Below are 22,511 nucleotides of genomic sequence, written 5' to 3'. Positions count from 1 at the left end.
GAGCCCCATGCGCAAGGAGTGCGCCCCGTAAGGAGAGTCATCTAGCACGAAAGAAAGTGCAGCCTGCCCGGGAATGGCACCGCATGCACGGAGAAATGACACAACAAGATGACGCAAGAAGAAGAGACACAGATTCCCGTGCTGCTGACAACAACAGAAGCCGACAAAGAAGAACACGCAGAGAATGAACACAGAGAACAAACAACTGGGGCCGGGGGCAAAAAAAAATAGAAAGAAGGACGAGCCTAGGAAGGCACAGCAAATGCTAGGAAGAAGGAGGAGCTGCAGGGAGGGCGGGGCATTCCAGAGCCCTGGGCCTGGAGCAGCAGGCTGCACGGGGGAGCTGGAGAGCGGGACTGCGGGGCCGCACAGGCCGGGCTGGTGAGCAGCGAGACTGGGAGCTGCCTGACACCCACGGCGAGGCCTTCGAAGCCAATGGCCTCGCAGCAGGGGCCACGTCGGGGTCTAACCAGGAGAGGACCCCAGCAACCCCTGGAGAAAGCAGTGATGGTGCAGCCCACCACCTGGTGGTCCTTTCTCACACGCTACGCTACCCTCGGCTGATGCATTCTGTCGCTGTCACAAGTCCCCACACACGGCAGGGCCAGGAGATGAACTCAGTCTGTGTTTGCATTGGGACCACCCAGCGGTTCTGCAGTAACTGTCATCTGGTCTTTGGGGGTCTCCTGCTCCCTTCACGATGGTGCTTAACAGGGCTGTGCAGGAACCTGAGGCTAACTCCCTCTCTGCTACACCCTCGCGGTAACTGCCTGCTGAGCTGGCCGCCTCCCTGCCCGCCCGGACCCCCGTCAGTTTCCAGAGCTGCTCTAGGCTCCGTGGAGGCCAGCATGGCACAGGATCCCCGTGTGTGAGCCCACCCCGTGGGCCTGGGGCTGAGGACGGCTGCTCAGGCCGCACAGGGAAGCCCAGCCCCGGCCACTACATGGCGGCAAGAGCTGTCTGCACCGTGCTTGGCCCGAGTTGCCGCCTGACCTGGGTGCATCAGTTCTCCTCCTGGCTCCTGGTTTCCTCACCTACAGAGTCTGCAGAGACAGCACTTGCCCTTCGCAGGTGCAACTCATAGGCCTCATCGGATGCTCAGCCGAGCACTACACTCCAAACACACGGCTCCAAAGGCTGCCTAAGGTGCTAGACGTGTGCGAGGGACTCATTTCACAGGTGCCCACTTCGCAGTGCTCCATATTCCGGTCGAACTGTACAGGAGCCCTTCTCGGGCTCCAGAATATCCCGGGGTGCTCCTGGGGGGCATTGTCTGACCCTGAGGACATCTACCAGCCAGGGCAGGGGCAGGGCACAGCCATCGGGGGAAACTGCACAAGCACGCACAGAAATCCCTGGAATTGCTCCACAGCCCTCCCCACTGCTGGAAAAACAGGTGGCTGGATGCTCCCCAGTGAGCCCCCTGGATCTGCAGACACCCTGACCCTTGCTGGAGTTGGTGTCTCGGGCAGTGAGGGTTTCAGTAAAGATGGTAAATTTGGAGATGTGTTTGATGGCCTTGGCCTTGGCCTTGGTGACAGTAGGGAGGCAGGGGGAGGGGAGGAACTCGGCCCTTGTACTCTCCGGCCCTCGGACGATGGGAGCTGATTCCCTGTAGCCCATGGGTGTCCTCAGATGGGGCCCCGATGCGAGGCAGAACACCTAGGTGGCCCCACCTGGCCCTTTCCCGGCTGGCCAGCTCCCACACCTGGAGAGGCCAGGTGAGCGTGCAGAGCTCTGGCTCCCTGACAGCCTTTGTTCCTGAACAATGAGTCCACGTAGGCCGATGATCTCCTTCCTTTGTTTTCTCTCCCCATCCCAGGCAAGGAGCCACTGCCCTCCTGGAGGGGAAAGGAAGGGGCAGGTGTTTTGGGGTCTGGAGCCAGAAAGCTCTTCTCAGAGGGGGCAGGGGACTGACGTCTGGAGAGGGTGCCAGGCAGGGGGCTCGGGCCAAAGCTTGGGCCTCAGTGGAGGGAGGCAAGTCTCAGCAGGGCTATTTGCTCAACAGCCTGGAACGCGCAGCCCCAGCCTCCTCCCAGCTTTGACCTTGGAGTTGCCAGCCAAGCCCCCACCCCTTCTAGGGGCTGGGGGCCCAGGGCCCAGCAATGGCCAGGGAGCAGCAGCTCTGTGCAGCACATCCCAGGCCGTTGTCCCCGCAGTGGCCTCCACTCCAACTTCTAATCATCTTCAGCCTCAACTCTTTGCTTCCAGAAAGCTCAGCCATCCAGCTCACAGCCCAGGAATCTGCTTTTCCGATCTGCAGTGTGAAGGCAGAAGAGTTTGGGAAGTTTCTGGGTTCTCATGACAGAAGGGGGCACATCAGTCCTGGAATCAGGAGCACCTCAGGGCTGGAAGGATCTTTAGAGCCATTCATTCCACCCCCTCATTTCCTGGAGGGTGGAGTGTGCCTGAGCACATGGCCGGCAGGGCAGGCGGGCCCAGAATGTCTACACCTCCTCCCCTCTAGAGACCCCTCTTCATTGGGATGTCATCAGCAAGGGCTGACCCACCACGTCGGCTGAGGGGCTCGGGTAAGACGGACCCCACACCAGACTTCCCAGGAAAGAGGACCCAGCGGTAGGGGAGAAGCACCCTGGGGGCTGGTGACAGGTGCACAACAGCAGAGGAGCCAGCTGGGACTACCACCCACTTTGGCCAGGGTGGCTCAAGTCATCATACCATGAGACACTATGTCACAGAGGGGGCATTGGCCTGGAGTCAGAGCTGCATGGCCTCGGGCAAGTCGTGAGATCTCTCCAAGCCTCGGTTTCCACATCTGAAAAATGGGCCTGTTGTAGCTACTTCCCAGATCCATTGTGAGCATAAATGATAGCCACATCCAGAGGGTATAGCAAGGTGTGTGGCTCAGAGCAAACACCGCCCCTTCCCCATCCCTGACCCTGTTCTCTTTTCCACTTGCCTCCTCTCCTTTCCCTCTCTGGAATTCGGTTTCCTGCCTGTAAAAGAGGTGGACTCAAGTGATTCGAGGGTATCTAAGACCACCATCCCCACCCACCAAGTCACTTGACACCTTCCTGATGACTCACCGGGCTAGTGCACACATGTTCTGCTTCCCACCCTTCACCACGTACACACACAGACACACCCGGCACGTGGTCCTGCATCACAGAATGGAATTTCAACCCTTGGTGACACGTGGCCAGTGAATACAGGATTCATAGGTTTGCAGGAACAGCTCTGATTCACACCTCTCTGTCGTCCAAACTGGGACTGTTTTAGAAGGAAAGGGTTGCCAGGACCACCACAGGTGTAAACCAGGAAGCTCCTGGGAGTCCTATCAACTCTCACCAAGGCCCTCCAAGGGGGATTGATTTTTGGGGACCTGGGAGTTACTGAAGCTGAGTCCCACCCAGTCCCACCCATCCATGCCATCTCCTGCCAGGTCCACTGTCAGTGCTTTGGGTCCCTGCTCTGGGAAGACTCCTGCGCTGCCAGCCCTGCTTCTCGACTCCTCCTCGGACCCTCCCAGCACCTGTGCCTTGCCCTCTCTTCTCTCTGCCCTGCACCCCCTCTTTGTATCTCTGCCTCCCACACACGTCATGAGCAACTTGAGCATGGGAACCTTCAGTACCTAACACTGCCTGGAACGTAGTAGGTGCTCAATAAAGTGGACAGGAAGGAAAGACAGACGAATGTCCCACCTAGGAGAGGGGAACCAGGCAGAGGAAGGGGTTAATGCAGCTCCCGGTGGCAGCTGGGAGACGTCAGCAACAAAGGAGAGAGCTGTTCTTTCCAACCAGGCAAGCCAGAACAGAATTCTTCGGCGGCTGTCCTCCCCAACGCACGCATGTCTGCGAGTGGCCCGTGGTGTGGTCAGGGAGCTGACATCTCCATGCCTGCAGGTGACTGGCAGAGAGGACAGTCAGTGCTTTGTTGAAAGGCTCCCAGTCTTGGCAGCTCTGCACCCGGAAAGGAGGGGAATTCAAAGCCCTCCTGGTTCTGCCCCCCTCTCTGGCTGCCCCTCCCTCCAGACAGGGCCCATCCCAGCCACAGTGTCCAGAGTGGATCCGCTGTGCTCTCCAGCAGCCTGCCTGGGCGATGTCACTTGTCACTTGACAATGGAGAAGGATATTTCTCTATTCTCCAGCCTAGCTGAGCTTCTGAAGACACTATCTGGCTGGGAGATAAATCCATTGAGAAAGCCCTGGGGGGAGGCCCTGCAAAGCCCTAAATTGGACACTAAAAACAGATAAAAGCCGGTGGTTTAAAGGCTTTGTGTGAGCTCCTTTTGGGGGAAAGAATGAAAACAGGGATTTAGTTTGTCCTCTCCCACCAACACACTTTGGGCAGCAGTGGCCTCAGATTTTAAATCCTTTATGTCCCTGTTACATGGGATCCAAGTGGCCAATGAGCCAAAGCAGGAGTGGAGAGCCCAGAGCTAAGGTGCTCCCCTGGTCCCTCTGCCACCACCGGCCTGCCACCTGCTTGCATGCCCAAGGGCACGGCCCAACCTTGAATGACTGAGAGGAGTCCCGGCCCTGCCCCAGCCCAACAGCTGCCCCAGCGATTACCAAGTCCAGTGTGGCAGCATTTCCTTAGGGAGAGCAGCCCAGGTCCTCACCCGGCCTTCCCCAGGCCCGGGGGGTGGAGGGGCATATGCCCTCACGGACGCTGTTGCCTGCCTGAACACCTCCTTCCTTCACGCCGCTGTCTTTAGTGGTTGCCACCATGAAGCCGGGAAACTTGAAATTTGGGGAGATGGAAAAGCCCAAATGAGAATTCTAGGGTCTTCAACCCAATAAACAACATATAATGTTTAAAGTGGAGTAGCCGGCAACACCTGGCAGTCCTGCGGGCAGCCCTTGGGGAAATAATGAAAATGTAGCTATTTGAATCAAGAGAATAGGTCATCAGCTTTCTCAAAAAGTTGCCATGGGAGAAGGAGAGGTGATGCCAATCTTATTCTAATTCAGTGGTTCTCAACCCACACATTAGGATTACCCAGGAAGATTTTAAAACACCCAATGCCCACGCCATAACCCAGACCAATTAAGTCAGAGTCTCAGGGGTCAGACCCAGGCACCAGCATTTTTAAAAACTCCTCCAGATGATTCCAATGTGCAACCAAGGTTGAAAACCATTGTTCTAACGGGCTGGAGCTACTAATTAACAGTGGAGGCTGGAGCCAAGGGCTTCCACCTTTTTCAAGACCCTTGACACCCCTGCCTTCACCCCACTCTTCAATTTAGAGCTGAAGCGGGGGACTTGACTGTGAAGAAAGTCAGTGCCACCCCTTCCTTCCTACTTTACATGGTGAACCTGGCCTTGGTATGCAGCGCATCAGGATTTGCAAGTTACTGGAGAAGGGCTAGGAGTAGCCCACTGGAGTCTGGGTCACATTTGATCTGGGAGGGGCCTTGGAATTTGTGTAGACCAACCATCCTTTCCTCACAGGCCATGACCTAGCTAGGGTCTCCAAGCACTGTCTGCAGCTCTAACCTGTATACAATAGTGCTTGTCTTGAGGCTTCTATATCTACAGGACCTCCAGCTCTGCCATTAAATGGGGGACCCAGGACAAAAAAAACCCTTTGGCTTCTGGTAAGCTCTCCATGAAATGCATTCCCTAAGACAGACGGGAGAGGAGGAGTCATCATAGCACAGAATGGAATGGATCTGGTCTTAAGTCTTGGCTCTGTTATTTAGGAGCCCTTGACCTTGAAGATGTCCTTAGCCTGTCTGAGCTTCAGTTCTATTCATTAGTAAGATGGGGAAACTAATGACTATCACAAGGTTGTTGGGTAGAGAGTCAATGAGACGATGTGTGCAAAGTACCTGAGTCACTGAGAGTTAGGCAAACACTATTCTCCACCCCTCCCTTCCCTGCTTCCAGTCCTTTCCTAGAATTGAGCTACAGCTTCCTGTAGGCAGAACCACTGAACTAGACCCCTGGAATCTGCGCTGGCTGACCTGTACCCAGCGCAGAACTTGGCAGGTTGGAAGAGTCTCCCCAAAGTGGATACGCGGGAGATTAAGGACTTTGCTCTTTCCCCAAGATAATCCTTTAAGTTATAGTAGAAAGGATAGGTCAAGCTCCTTCAAACTGCATGGGAACATTCCCAGGAGGTCAAGCCTCTGAGCAGAGGGTTCTGAGTTCCTGGCTGGCCCCTCCAGCCCCACATGTGGCATCCTTCATTGTCACTGACCAAACTGACCTAGAATTAAACAAACCCAAAAAATAACTAACTCTTCAGCAACTATCAAATGAGTGCCTACTCTCTGCCAGGGCTGAGGATACAGGAGTGACAAGACCGACACAGCCCCTGCTCTCATGGAGCTTCCAGGTGAAGACAGACTTTAGATGGGCAGTTTAGCTCAGTGGAGTCAGTGCCATGTTGGTGGAGGGAGGTAGCTTTGGGCACAGTGAACAAGGAGACTTTTCTCAGACTTGGGGTTGGTCAGGGAAAGGCAACTACTAAGCTGAGACCTGCAGGAGAAGCAGGAATTATCCATGAGAACATCCAGGACACTGAATGATGTTCCAAGGAAGATGAAGGACATGCACCCATGAAGAACACAGGTGACGTTAGACCTTGCGCTTCTGATGCATGTTCAGATGAATTCTGTGTGAGCAGAGTCTTGCACATAAATGGGAGATGAGGCTGGAGTAGAAAGCAAGAGCCAGGTCATGAGAGTCTTCTAGGCCAGTGGTTCTCAAACCTAAGTGCATCCTAATCATTTGGAGGACTCGTTAAACACAGACTGCTGGGACCTACCTCCAAATTTCTGATTCAGTAGGTCTAGGATGGGGCCTGAGAATTTGCATTTTTGACAAGCTCCCTGTAATGCTCATCTGGGGTCCCAGCACCACCATGTTCCAGAACCAGGTTAAGTAGTGAAGATTTACCCCGAGAGAAAGGAGAACTGTGACGCATTGTCAGCTGAGTGTGCCTTTTAGAGATCCAGCCTGAGTGTGCTGGGCAAAGGCTGATGGCTGTGCAGTGAGTGAGTGCCTGCCAAGAGCCGCTGAGATTCCACCAGGGCTGGGACCCCAACATCTCCTGTCGCCTCCAACTGCAATCACAAGATCCTCAGCTCAAAAGGCTTTCTGCCCCCGTTCAAGGGAAGACCTCTGTTAGGAGAGAATTTCCCAGAGGCCTCCTGCATTTCTGCACATCTTTCTATTAACTGACTTTGTTCCGAACTCTCTTCTAAAGGAAGTTTGTATAACAAACTGTCTTGGAAGATAGAGTTAGTGTCTCTCTGGAGCAAAGGGAAAGTTTAGCATCCAGTGTAATAAAGATAAGATCCCCTTCTGGAACATAGGTCAAGCAGGCTTACCTCCACGATAAAAGATTCCGACTCCCTAAGTGCGGGATTGCTCTCCAGAAACGCAACCCACTATTTCGCATGCATCAGCTGGCCTCTAAGTGATCCTCTATAGAAAAATAGGGCGTAGAGAACCACACAAATGTTAACACTGGGAATGGCAATTGCTGTGAGTAAGAAAGTCCTTTTTCTCTGATCCAGAAGTCTTGTGTATTCTGCCAGCATCCAAGAAACTGTGACAGGCTAACTCTCTAGCTTTTAAGTAGGGTAGAAGACCAGTCCGGTCACAGTGCCTGACACCCTTCCCGAGCCTGGCCCTGCCCTCTGACTCCTTCGGTGGCCTCTCCTGGCAGCCTCTCCCCTAAAGGCGAAACCACATCAGCCCAGCCTCCACTTCACACTCTGGAATATCCAGCTGCAACACACTCTGCTACAGGGCTTTGCAGATTGTTTTCTGCGCCCAGTCCCAGCGTCTTCTGCTGGTGGCTTTTCTCTCTAGAATCCAGGGCTGGCAAGTGGGAGTGCCATTCCACTTTCGTAACTGCACTTGACCTTGGGTGCTTACAGATCCTTAGGTACTTCTGCGTCCATCCTTGCATTTGGTCTTCACTGGGGGGGACAGGCTGAGTCAGTCCCCATTCTAGGGACAGGGACTGAGTGCTCAGGTTTGTGACTCATCATCAAGACCAACTCCTAATCCAGTGCTCTTTGTCCAGCTCCACAGTTGCCTCTCCTTTTCATGTTTTCATGTCAACCTGAGCCCAGCATGATGAGGTAGGTAAGGCTTGATGGCAGTAAAAAAAAAAAAAAAAAAATCCTACAACGCCAAAAATAAATGATTTGGGAATTACATTAGCATTAATAATCGAGAGTTGGTTGCCTGTACATTTGAACATTTTCAGGCCCAGCTCTTACCCAAGACCTGGGACCAAGAGCACGGGCTTTTATCACGTGCCCTCCAACAAGTGTGTGGTTGTAGAAACCGCCCAGAAGGGGATGTGCTTCCTGGGTGGTGGTAGGGAGAAGGGAAAGAGGCTGCAGGCTCCCGCCAGGCAGCCGGCTTTGCTTTTGAATTGTAGATTGCCTGGTTTGATTGGAAAGTCAGAAGTCTTGCCAGGCCCCCTGCAGACCTGTTTATATGGAACTGGTCTCCTCTCCTAGGAGAAATAAAACATCAGAGACAACCCAGTGCCCACATAGCCCTTCGTGCTGTCAAAGCAGGTGCCGACATCAAGCTAAAGGTGAACAGTTTGGGAGTGCTAGAACCCTAGCCCCCAACCCCCATCTGCACTAAGAATTTTCTTTCCCGGCTTTCAGCCTTCGGTCTAGCCACATAAAACTTTCAGCATCTGCCTCCATCTCAGCTCCTATTAAATCCCGTCCCTTCTTTCTCCTCTACCACTTCCGTTTCATCTCTAAATGATCTAATATTAATGTTCTCGTCATTACAGTGTTCAGAGGAAAAGAACGGGTTTTGTCCACAGAGAGAGGGAGTTGAGAAATTAATATAATATTTGTTCAGGATTGATTTCAAGCTGTAATCCCTGCTGCCAGAGAGACCCATCTGTTTAAAACTATCAGACACTAATTACCCAGAGCTCCAACACAATAGCAGGATTGAGGAGCAGTGTCCTGGCACTCCCACACACACTTGCAATTTAACATTGTTATTTATTAAGGGGGAAAAAAATCCTTTAGTGAGATGGATCTCCCATCCACTTGAGTGGCAGAGGCTCTCCAAGGAATGAGCCCAGCAGGGAAGGAGCCTGCAGAATTTCTTAATCAAAGAATGCCTGGAATTGCATTCATTTGTCTATGAAGATCAAATTCATTGCAAATTTTTCTCTTTCTCCTCTCTCTGACTCAGTCTGGACTTCCCACCAAACCAACTGTTTGGTCATACTTAATCCGAGTCTACTAGGGTTGAAACCACTGTTTTATCTTTGAATGTTCTCTTTTCCTCATCCTCCTGCAAAAATCAGTCCTACGAAGTGTATTTCTACCATGTCTCTCACATCTGACCCTTCTCTTTCATTTTCAAGACCAACACCCAAGTTCTTGGACAAAAGACCAAGTAATGGATGTTCAACTCCATTCTCTGTCTCTTTCAAATCTATGTTATGCTCCATTACTGTATGATTACAGGAAGGGAAGGAGGGAGAAAGGGAGGGAGGGAGGGGAAGCAGATGTGTTTCAAGCGATTGGGCTCCAGCTTACTACATGGGAGGTCCCTGGTTCAGTTCCCAGGGCCTCCTAAAGAAGACAGCGAGCTGGCGCCATGGGCAGGTGTGGCAAGCTGACACAACAAGGTGATGCAATGAGAGACACAAGAAAAAAAAAGAATAATGAGAGACAAAACAAAGCAGGGAATGGAAGGCGCTTAAGTGATTAGGTGCCTCCCTCCCACATCAAAGGTCCCAGGTTCGGTTCCCAGTGCCTCCTAAAGAAACAAAAAAGACGAACAGACACAGCAAGTGCAAACAACGAAGGGGTGGAGAGAGATAAAGAAATAAAATTAATCTTTTAAAAAAAGAAGGGAAGGAAGGAAGGAACGGAGGAAGGAAGAGAGGGCGGGAGGGAAAGAAAAAAGGAAAAGAAGAAAACGCAGTGGCAGCATAGCTGATTAAGACATCACCTGATCAAAAACCTCAGTGGTGCCCCTTAACCTACAAAGTAAGTTGATATTTTAAACTTTCCAAGCACTAGCTTCGATGCATTTCCAATCATCCTTCTCACTACTCTTTCTATTTTGTAAATATAGGATCGAGGTAAACTGAACTGCTCTAAACTCCATATTCACTGTAGACCTCCTTGCACCTTCTCCTTTATGTTCATTCTTACCACTTAGCTATGTGTCAACTAGGCTATAGCATCCAGGTATTTAATTAAACACTAATTTAGGTATTGCCATGAAGGTATTTTGTAGATGTGATTAGCATCTGCAATCTGACGACTTTAAGTAAAGGAGATGGCCCTCCATAATGTAGATGGGTCTCATCCAATTAGTGAAGAGCGGAAAAGCAAAAACCAAGTTTCCTGAAGGAGAAATTCCGCCTCAAGACTACAATGTCAACCCACGTCTGAGTTTCCAGCCTGCTGGCCTGCCTTGCACTTGCCAGCCACACAATCACATGAGGAGATTTCTATGCTCACATATATCCTATTGGTTCTATTTGTCTGGAGAGCGCTGACTGGCGAACCCCACAGATGATTAACCCAACTCCCTGAGCTTCCTTCTTGAAGGTCATTTCCACAGCCAGAGCTCTCTCTCCTCTTCTCTGACCCACTCTAGGGCTTTATTTGTGTCATTCTCTTTGGCACCTACAATATGTCTAATATTATACTTATTTGTGTACCTGTTATGTTGGTCCTAGTAGAATGAAACTTCTTGAATTTATGGAACTCCTGGTCTTACCAGACACTGAGCAAGGCTCTGGAAAATAATGGTAAACAAAACAGGCCTTGTTCCTTCTTTTATGAAGAGTCCAGTTTGGTGAGAAGACAGATGGCAAATTAACAATTAATTGAGTACTTATGAGAGTGCAAACGTCTGCCAAGGGGAAGTTCAAGGTGTTAGTAGGCAGATAAAACTAGATGAGGGTTGGGGAATGCCTCTATGAAGAAGCAAATTTTCAGATTAGATCTGAAGGATAAATAGGAAATATCTAGGTAGAGAAAAAGAGAAAAAGGATTTTAGTTCTCATTTTTCAGTTGAAAGAAACAACATGTATTACAGTCTTTCGGAGGTCATGCATATGTAATAGAAACTTCACTTTGGTAGCTTTGTAGAGAATGGATACCACGGGAGGTTAAAAAAAAAGGATGTGGGTGGGCAGGGCGGTGAGACTGGAAACTGGTAAACTAGTTAGGAGATTATTGTAATAGTTCAAACTTAAGGTAATAATGATTTAAAGTTGACTGGAGAGGAGGGTCCAGATTGAAGAGGTACTAAAGAAAGACAATCACCAGAACTGATTTCCAGTTGGTGAAAGAGGAATAGAAGCCCAGGATGACTACCAGATGTCTGGGTTTTGGATGGATGGAGGTGCCACCAACCAGGATAGGCTCTTTCAGGAGCAAGAGCAAACTGGAGGTAGGTTGGAAGGTGAGCTCCATTTTGGAAATGCTGTGCTGATGTGCTGGTGAGACATTGCAGGGCCCTACTGTGCTAATGGTGTTGTTTTCTTCTCTCTTCTTTTTTTATTAGAGACTTTGTAGGTTTACAGAAAAATCATGCATAAAATGTGGAGTTCCCAAATACCACCCTATTATCAACACCTTGCTTTAGTGTAGTACATTTGTTACAACTGATGAAAGACCATTTTTATAATCGTACTCTTAACTATAGTCGATGGTTCCCATTACAGTTCAGTTTATAATAACTTTGTTGAGGTATAAGTGACATGCAATAAATTGTACATATTTAAAGTATACAGTTTTATCAACCTTGACATGTAGGTATACCAGTGAAACCATCACCATAATCAAAATAGTGAAAGTATCTCTCACCCCCAAAAGATTTGAACTGCCCCATTGCAATCACTTCCTCCTACCACTCCCACCCCTTCCCACCTGTGTTCCCCAGGTAACCACTGATCTGTTTTTTTGCCATTGTAGAATTTTTTGTTATCTTGTAGAGTTATATATAACTCCCTTCTTTCAGTCAGCATAATTACTTTGACATTTATCCATGGTGTTGCATGTATCATTAATTCATTCCTTTTATTACTGAGTAGATTCCGTTGAATGGAGACACCACAATTTGTTTATCTATTCACCTACTGATGGGCAATTGTTTCGGACTATTACCAATAAAGCTGTCATGATCATTTGCACATAAGTCTTTGTGTGGCCATAGATTTCCTTTCCACTTGGGTAAATACCTTGTAGCAGAATGGCTTAATCATAAACTATGTGTTTTATGTTCAATAAACCATTGTTAAATACAATGGTTAAAAATTAATTTTAAAATTAATTAATTGTTAAATACATTGTTAAAATTTAATTAATAAATGAGTACATAAATAAAGAAATTACCAGGAATAACTCTTCAGTGGCATAGGACTGGAAACCAACTCAAACTAAGACAAAATGTTGGTTTGCATAGTGGGGAAAATAACTAAGATCACTTGAAAGAATGAAAAAACAGTGTCAGGTGCCCAAAAATCAGCTGGAACCAGGACTCAAAGCTGTCAGAAATCTTTCACCATCCATATCTCATTTCTGTTTGTCTTGATTTGATTTCATCTGCAGAACGGCTTATCTATTTTTTGCAGAAAGATACCCTTCAACTTCCCGGATTCAGTTTGTTCTTTCTCTCTCTCTCTCTCAGTAAAATATGTAAGTTTCAGGAAAGAACTCTGATTGACCCTATTTGGATCATGTGCTCAATCCTTGGACCAATCGCTGTCCCAGTGTGGGGAGGGGTGACTGCCCTGCCCTGGATCTCATGTCTATCTCTGCGGTCTAGCAGTTGTGGTTGACAGGCCAATTGGAACCATGGGAAATTGGGGTGTCACCGAAGAAGGGACGATGAATAGACAAACACTGGATATCTACCACCCTTTACATCTACACAGTGTTTTAACATTTAGAAAGTGGTTTCGCATATAATACCTGCGTAGTCCTCTACCTTGTGCAGTAGAGTTGCATTTTACAGATAAGGAAACTAGCCTTGATGAAATTAAAGGTTCAACTAAAAAATGTCAGAAATGATTTCAATTTGGTGCTTTAACTGTGAGTCCAGGAAAATATGTATCAACTTTATATATTAGAATCCAGGCAAAAACTTTTCCTATTCTTCTTTTATCAGCTATTCATTCATGCATTAATTGAGTGCCTATAGTATGCCAGGGGATATGGTAATAAAGAAGACAATGGAACTTAGGTTGCAGTGGGTAACAAATGGGTAACAAATGAGATGGTTTTAGCTAGCAGTGCTATGAAGAATGTAAAGCAGTCCAGTATAATCAGTGGACTTGAAGTACTGTGTTTGAGGCAGCTTTTCTGGGAAGAGGATGTTGACATTGAGAGCTGGTGAACTCCACCACGCCATGCCTCCCAGAGTCCTTGTCAGGAGATCTTCCCAGCTGCAGCCTGAGCATGCCAACTCCTCCACTGCTCAGCACCGCCGCCAACAGCCAACCCCCGGGCCACCTCTACAGCCACGAGGGCTCTCTTTCAAACTCCTCAATGATGAGTTTGCCAGCTCTGAAGTGTGGAGGAAACCAGAAAAACAAAGGAGGAAACGTGCACTAAGGGTGATCATTTCAGACTCCTCTGATGAGAAAGTCCGGGAGTCTCTTTGGCAGCAGATCTATTTTCACCAGCGAGGTTTTGTGCAGTCTCTCCAAGGGGCAGGAATGTGAACTCACCAGGATCTGTTCCAGCTCTAACCTTTGAAGCTGTGATGAAAACCAAGCTATATTTTCTGGCTCTGGCTACCAGGAGAAGGTACAGAGAGCAGCAGCCCCACTCCTTTGGGAAGGCAGCCCTGTCTCCCTGGTAGTCAGGAAGCCATGCAACCTGCCCATGTCAGCACCAATGGCTCCTCTGGGAGACTATCAAATTAAGACCCTTCAGGGAAACGGACTTGGCCCAGTGGTTAGGGCGTCCATCTACCACATGGGAGGTCTGCGGTTCAAACCCCGGGCCTCCTTGACCCGTGTGGAGCTGGCCATGTGCAGTGCTGATGCGCGCAAGGAGTGCCGCGCCACGCAGGGGTGTGCCCCGCGTAGGGGAGCCCCACGCGCAAGGAGTGCGCCCCATAAGGAGAGCTGCCCAGTGTGAAAGAAAGTGCAGCCTGTCCAGGAATGGCGCCGCCCACACTTCCCATGCCGCTGATGACAACAGAAGCAGACAAAGAAACAAGACGCAGCAAATAGACACAGAGAACAGACAACCAGGGGAGGGAGGGATTTAAATAAATAAATAAATCTTTAAAAAAAAAAAAAAAAGACCCTTCAATTGGGAAGCCTAATGCTGTTGATTAAAGAACAGACTCCAAAATCAGAAGTCTCCTGACCCTGGACTTGGATGGATTTACTTTCTCCCTGTCTCTAAATCTTGAGCTAGAACATTGGTGCTCCAAGGAACTCAGGACTCGGACAATAAGCAGAGACCCCTACCCCTTTCCTGGAAGATTTCTGCATCAGCCTCAGTGAGGGGTCCTGAGTCCAGGTCTGCCCTACCTGGGTTTCTTGGGCGGCCCCAGTCTTTATGGATAGCAGCTAATGCCACATGCAAGGCTCCTCAGAGTGCGGAGCTGGGCACACTGAAGACCCTCATTAGCCCCCCTGAAAGAATTAATGACATATTTCATAATTTCATAATCTCTGCAAGTCCCTACAGTGCCCTCTTTGCACTGAGGCAAACACCATGGAAGGAGATTGAAATTCACTTGCTCATCTGAACTACTTCACACCAAGCCTTCCCTTCCCCTTCTTGACTGCCTGTAGAACTCCAGTGTTTTCTTCGAAGGGGCAGTTCAAATGTCATTTCTTATGTTCTTTTACGTGGCGCCTTCTCTGAGACCCCATCGCATGTAGGGCACTTATCACATGGTTGTAACAGAGATGTATGCATGTGCCTTCCCTACAACTGTGAGCATCTTTGAAAGAAGGACCATGATTTTTTTAGTTTTTTCGGTTTGTTTGGTTTTTTTCCATCTCCCCTGTGCTTTGCACAGTGACTGGCTGAGGATGGGAAGTCAGAAAGTGTTGAATGAATAATTCAATGAATGAATGAAAGGGCTGCTTAAACAGACTAAGGTCCTACCTCTCTTTGAAATCTCCATGGCGATGAGTTACAGGTTTGAGAACTCTGTCTTGATCAGAATGTTGGCCTAGCTAAATTGGTATGATGGTTGTAACATCCAATAAGCAGTTTCCCCACAAAGCTGTGATTTCTCTAACAAGCTGTCTCAATTCTGTCACCACTGGGAATTGCCTGTAATGAAAAGGCAACACTAACAAGGAACCAGAGCCATTTGTGGAGCCTGAACCAAGACCTGCATGAGATGTGTAAAGTCCTAAAAAGACAGCCACCTCCCCGACCTGCCAGACCAACCCTGGAGGTCTGTGGAGAGAGAAAGAACCCAGTGGGGCTAGTTACTTCTAACAGAAAACTCATTTTAGATTACAGTGGGGGGAAACGGATGTGGCTCAACCAATTGGGCTCCCATCTACCATACAGGAGGTCCTGGGTTCAAGGCCCAGGGCTTCCTAGTGAGGGCAAGCTGGCCCATGTGGCGAGCTGGCCCACGCGGAGTGTCACCCTACCCAGGAGTGCCCCCGCATGGGAATGCCGCCCAGCGTGGGAAAGCCGCCCCGTGCAGGAGTGCCAGCCGGTGCTGAGAGCTGGCACAGCAAGATGACACAGCAAGAGGCACAAAGGAGAGAAGATAAGAAGGCGTAGCAGAACAGGGAGTGAGGTGGTACAAGAGAGTAATTGCTTCTCTCTCCCACTCCAGAAGGTCCCAGGATGGGTTCCCAGAGCTGCCTAGTGAGAATACAAGCAGACACAGAAGAACGCACAGCAAATGGACACAGAGAGCAGACAATGGAGGGAATGGGGTGGCGGAGAAATAAATAAAATAAATCTTTTAAAAATAAATAAATAAATAAACTACAGTGGGCAGGATTTAGGTTAGACTTTCAAGAAAAATCCCTTCCCACAAGAAGACCCCAAAACCAGGGATCCTGGGAGACAGTCAGAGAATGTCCTTGTCTCCACTTCTTTAAAAAGGCTTCCACGTCTTCCACAACAATCCCCCTCCTCAGTCCTTGTAGAGTGGCTCTGGAGGCAAGGGGAAAGTGGCTGGGATCTCCAACTGCCAGAGGATCATGGGAATATCCTAGCATTTGGATGCCAGGATCCTGGGCAGACCAGCAGGGGCAGTGTAGAGGCTTCTCTAACCCCCATTCCAGGCACAGCAGTGTCAGCAATTAAAGCTCATTCCCTCTGACATTGGCAGAGGTGAGTGTAACAGGAGAGGCCCGGTTTTCCATGCAGGCTGCGGCCTGCAAGCCTTCCCTCCCGGTTGGTGTGAGGCAAAGCCAGGTGCAGGAAGCAGCTGAATTAAACAATGTCATAGGGTGGGAGGAGGAAGGGACGGTGGTGATATGAAGGAAATGCTCATTCCAACAAAGGAAATCAAAGCCCCAAATGATCCCGCAGGGAGGAAAGGTGAGCAGGAGGGAAATGAAATGGAAAACACCAACAAATTGAAAATCAGGCACAGAAGGTGGAGGGAAGGAATTGGAATGCTTTCAAGCAGGGACACAACTCCCCAAAGAACTGGTCTTTCTGGAGAGGCCCTGAGTGAGAGCAGGCAGGTCTGAATGGCATTTCCACCTGGTAGAGAGTCACCTGCCATGGGGCTCTTCATCAGCAAAGAGGTGAGCCAAGCTGAGGCATCTCCGGGCCTGGATGTCTTCTTGTTGGGGTGCATGGAAGTCAGTTGAGTAGACGTGGCCATCTCAAGAGGCTGGTTGATTCCCTTGCAAATGGGGACTTCCTGGTAAGGTGACGATCTGCCCAGGTACCCTTGAAAACACTCCTTAACTTGAATGAAAATGCTGGGGATCCAACCCATCTGCACGTAATGGACAAAGGCCAGAACAAGGAGCAGCTCCACTAGCTCCATGTCTACGTGACTCATGGTCCTTTGACCGTCCTCGGGGACTCAGCAATGGCTCCATCTGAAAGAGTAGAGGAGCATTTTGCCAAAGCAATGCCTTCAGAGCCCTCCTCGCAGGTTCCTTGGTGTTTTGGGCCACGAGGTTCTGTCTCCAACTCACCCCTCTAACTTCTAATGCCCCCCAGGGGTGCCCCTCTGGCTTCCCAGCCTCCTGACAATCTCTGACTGCTTCCTCTCACCATTAGAAAGGCCTCCTTCATCCCATTGCCCTTGGCTTCCTCCCCCGTGGTGACCCTGCCTCTTCCAGAAGACTCTGCACCGTCCCCTGGATGCATTCCCACCATTTGCACTTTCTTCACTGCGCTCCTCTAGGCTCCTTTGCGAATGGCATTAAGTCAGTTTTTCTCATGTTTTTTCAAAACTGCCTTCATCTGAGAGCCTTGCAGGGGCTGTGCCTCCTTCCCCCGGGCCTCTCCCTAAGCCCGGGGTTCCGGGCAGCATGCACGCCCCTCCTGCTCACCGACTGGCTCCCAAGGGGGCTGCCCTTGAGGTCCAAACTCCACATCAGAGAAGTTTCCAGGGACTAACTTTGGGGGCAGCATCTACGGTGCCACCTGCATGGACCCACACGTGGGCTCAGAGATGTCCACGTGACGCATCAGTGTCCCCCTGAAGGAGGGAGCCTGAACTGAGATGGATTTCAACTGTTTGCTTCCAATCAGGGCACTTTCGCCAAAGGGATTTACAACCCTTGGGAGATGCCATTCAGGAAAGCAGGGCTTGTTCCCCAAGAGGAGAGGAGGTTGGGTTGACGTGGCAGCCACCTTCAGGTGTGAGCCCAGCTTTCAAGGGGAAGAGATTACGCTCCATCTTTGTGGCTCCCTGGGGGGTCAAATGAGCTTTGATGTGGACAGATTCAGCTCAATAGAAGAAAAGCACTGTAACAGTCCAGGGGGGCTGAGCCTTAAGCCACACTGTGCTCCCTGCTTCTAGGAGAGTACAGTGGAGCGAAGACAAGCTTAGCGAGGAGATTGAAACACTGAATGGGGCAGCAGTGGATGGGAGGGATATGGGGTAGACCAGGTGACTTTTAAAGTCCTTCCCAAGCCTGGAGAATCTCAGCATTCCTATAGAAGGCAACGGCCTAAAACAGCAGTGGGCTCCAGAAGCTTCCAAGAACAGGTGCCCTAATCAGGGCATGAGAAAGTCTGGGGAGAACTCTGGAGGTCATTTTCTACCATCCACCTGTCGCTGAGCGGCCCTGCATTCATCGCCAGCCCAGGACTTTGCCCTGGAGCTGGGTGGAATTTCTATAGGGCTGCAGCGGAGGGAGGGGTGGGCGGTGGAGGGGGAGGCGAGGAGGTTCCCAGGCTGGGCCTCAAGCTGAGGACACCCCCACTCGCCACAGGACTACGAGCAGAGGCGCTCCCCGTGGCGGAGGGAGCGAGACGAGGGAGCGCGCTCAGCTGGCAGCGGGGAAACAGGCCTGGTTCCATTGCTGAGCTGCCTCGCCAGCTGCCGACAGGGAGGGGTGTGCAGACAGATTGAACCTGTGGAGGGAGAACAGTCACTCCCAGACAGACACACACCCTCTCCCAGAGCTTCCCGCGCGGAGGCTGTTTGGAAGCTGCTGTCACACACGCCTCCAGCGAAGAGGCAGGAGAGCCGGAACTGACGGCTGCGGCTGTGAGGGGAGCTGGCCCAGCTCCCCCACGCTGGCTCTCCTCTGTAATTCTCCTCCCTTACGGGGAAGCTTTCAAAGTAATTGGGGAGTGGCTCATGATCCCCTTCCTTTCCAGAACAGCAGGGAGCCGTGAGCTTTCTGTAGAGGAGCTGGTGAGACTTGCCTCTCCGCCCAGGGGTAGTCCCAGGCCCCCCACGGGGCCACCGTGGGCGCCAGCCGACTTGGGCCAGTACCTCCGGGACGCCAGCCCCCTGGGCCCTGGCTGCGCCTGGTGACTTCTCACCATCGGCATGGGCGCTTGGTGTCCTGGGCACGAGCAGAGCTTCTCCGAGTGGGCGGGAGCCAATTCCTTCCCCTGACGCTCTGTCCGAGGGGGGTCAACAGGGCTGGGGTCCCGGGAGAGGAGTCCGGGCCTGGCTAGCCCTGCTGGTAACCCTTCAGACCACCCAGTCTGGGTTAGATGACCCCCTCCGGGCCCTTCCCCCCCAGGACCGTCTCATCCTCTCGGCTCTCGGCTGGGCAGTCTGTGTCCGTTTTCTTTCCCACCTCCCTCAGGAGGTCCCGAGATCATCCTTGGGGTGCCGCCTGGGGTTTGTTGGGTTGGTGCTGAGGTTACAGATCTCTGAGGGGCAGGCAGGGCCGGGTGTGAGCAGAGCGCAGCTTCTCAGCAGGCCCCTGACAAGGAGCGCAATTTACAACACCCAGAAAATGCCCAGCCGGGCTCCTCTGTCCTGGCCCAGGATGTGGAAAAGAAAACAACTATCCATTGTGGGGTCCCCCCTGTGTGGCCACTACATTGTTCCCGTGATCCTCAAAGCACCCCCCCCCCCCAGCTGATGGGAAGTAAGCGCCCCAGAACTGGCGTTAGAAGCCAGAACTCAAACCCTGCCGTCCCACGCGGCAGCGCGTCCTCTGCCCGGGGCCACTGCCCAGCTCGGGATGCCAGGGCAGGCCACCCGTAAGGGAAGCTGTGTGTCAGGAGGGCCAGGTGACCCTGAGGGGCGGGAGGCTCAGCGTTCTGGACGTGAAGGGGACAGGCGGCCCTCCACGGACCAGCAGGTCTGGCTGGGATCTGGGGGTCCCTGTGTTCCTCGAGCTCCCCAGGTGGTTCAGGGGCACCTCCTGGAGGTGAGCACCCCCCTCCAGCACGTCATCAGCCTCCCTCCACAGCGCCTTGCAGCATCTCACTGCTTAGCAACAGCAAGTCCTCCCGGGTCTATCCTAATCCCAGGCCTTGTCATGCAAATCGTCCCCTCTCCCCAATCTCCACAGAGACTCCTGCAGGGCCCGTACAGGCTGCCGAGCTGTGCTGCTGCTCCAGGGGGATTCAGGAGCAAGAGGGGAGCAGCAGCAGCCTCCTGGAGCAGTCTGCTTGCCCGTCGCCGCAGGCTGCAGGAGCCGTCCCGGGAGGGGCCTGGCACTACCCCTCCCAGGGGACACTGTGCAGACCCAGAGACAGCCAGCCTGCAGATAAGGAGGGGGTCTTGGCCAGCAGCCCACCCGGGCCTGGACGGTTCCACATCCCTGCCCAACTTGGGCTCCCGCCCTTACCTGGACCCGAGCACCTACTTTTACCAGCATCACCTCCTAGGTGCTTAGCCCCCCAGCCACGGGACTGGTCAGGAAGTATCAGGAAGCACAGAGTAAACTGCGGCCAGGAAGCAGTCTCCAGGCCAGCCCAGGTGAGCCTCGGGCAACTGTGAACAGAGCTGGTGGCAGGGGCAGAGCGGGGGGCAGCCAGCCATGCTCCTGCTTTCCAGGGCGGAGAAGAAAGCATCTGGCGGTCGGGAGGGACGCCCGAGATCAGGAAGTGGCCCAGCTTGGAGAAACCCACCCACCCTGATGAAGAGACCGGAAGCCCACCCAGGAAGTAGGGCCAGTGGAGGCTCCCCCTGGCCCGCCCAGCTGCCACCAGCTCTCAGGTAACACTCTCCTCAGCTGGCCTCCTGGACTGTCAGGCTGCCTCCAACCAGGCACATCCCCAGGAAGGGACCCCTGGCCCCCCTCTGCGCTTCCTGGATTGAGAGCAAACCCATGCACCCGGGATTCCCAGGTGCCCCCTACCTGGCTGTCTCCAGCCCTCCTGGAGGGTCCCCTCCTGCTCTTCCAACACAGCCCGCCTGTTGCCATCTCCCACCCACCTCCCCTGCCCACCCGGGGCCACGGTGTCCACCTCCCCTTGCTTCTGACCTTCATCCGCCAAAATCCAACTCATCATCAAGGTCCCCACCTCCTCCTTTTCTTATCCCCTAAAGCCACCCGCCTTCTTTGACCTGCTGGACCCTTTGCCCAGTACTTGCTCATGGTGCTGCATGGCTCCCCACAGCCCCCCAAACTAATGCACAAGGGGTTGTACTGTCCTCATAGCTGGACTTCCCGTGCCCACCCTGCCCCTAGCCACATTCCCACACCTCCACTGACACGTGGGAGTTTGTTAATAAGTGTTGGTCGAACTGAATTCAGATATGAAATGGTGCTTCGGCTTATGACGCTGTAGAAGTCTCTTTTTAGTAAACAAGACACATAAGGACAAATATTGTATGACCTCACGAATAAGAGATGACTAGAAATAGGAAATTCACAGAGGGAGAAAGCAGAGTAGGTGTTCCTGGGGGAGGGGTGTGGGAGAGAGGAAGGAAGGGGCAGTGTTTGTAAAAAACCAAATAAATAAAACTATTTATCAACACATACACTCACAAAGAAGTCTCTTTTTACAGCAGACCTTTTTAGACAGGAAGTTCTGCCTCACATCTAGCCTAATCCTATCCCATGTGGGGTTCATTTTCACTCCTCTGTGGAGATGGAAAGCAGTGGATTACTTTCCTCTAAATAATAACCCTCCTCAGGCTTTGAGACTATTATTACAGCCCCTTTGAGCTAAATAATCCCAGTTATTCTAGTGCTCCTTGAGAACCCACTACGTGCCCTCTACTCATCTTGGCAACACTTTTGAATTCTCTCCAACTTCTCCAACCCCGGAACTAAGATGGGCCCTGAGCAGCGAAAGGAAGGAAGTGAATTGAGGACCTACTATGTGCCTGGAACTGCCCACTCAGCAGCCCAGCTGGACCCCATTTTACAGATGGGGAGGCAGAGGCCCAATACGATTAGCAAGATTTCTCAGTCTTGGTGCTTTTGGAATTTCAGGCCAAATAATCTTTTGTTGGGGGTGGGAAGAAGCTACCCTGTGCGTTGTGGGAGCTTCACAGCATCTCTGGCCTCTACCCACCAGACGCCAATAGCAAACCACAACCCCTGCCCTCCAACTTGTGACAACTGAAAACGTCTCCAGACTCACCAAATGGCCTCTGGGAGAAAAATCACCACGATTGAGAACCACTGGGTTGGGGGAATTAGCAAGATACCATTCAGCTTGTAAGTATCAGAAACTAGATTCAGACCTGTCAAATGCCAAAGAATTTTCTTTTCACTAACCCCATGTGACCTCCTATGACAGATTCCTACATGGGAAAATAACGGGAGAATGTCATTATGTTTTCTACTTTTATCACTCCCTACCCTATCATTTCATCTTAATCTCATATTTCTGTTACTGAAATCACTTAATGAACTAATGGATTACTGTGTTCCAAGGCTAATCCACACTCTCCAAGTCTACCCACACTCAGTTTGGAAAGCATTAGCCTGGGTCCACTGTGACCACAGGAACATTTTTACAACTTTCAATCAATTGCTCTACATCACTAATTTCAGGTTTACTACATAGACATAGGCACGGGGTGGGGGAGGGGTGAGCAGAGAAAATAGAAAACATCTCCCCCTCCTCCAAGAACTCCCTCTCTAACCTGGGAGCTGCAGATAGGACATCACAGTTCTAACACTTAACTAAGAAATGCACAGACCATTCTTGTGCCGTCCCTAAGCAGGCTGTTGGAAA

The sequence above is a fragment of the Dasypus novemcinctus genome, chromosome 27 (assembly GCF_030445035.2).
Source record: "Dasypus novemcinctus isolate mDasNov1 chromosome 27, mDasNov1.1.hap2, whole genome shotgun sequence".
Taxonomy (NCBI): Eukaryota; Metazoa; Chordata; class Mammalia; order Cingulata; family Dasypodidae; genus Dasypus; species Dasypus novemcinctus.
The sequence above is the reverse complement of the archived record's forward strand: the minus strand, read 5'-3'. Positions refer to the sequence as shown.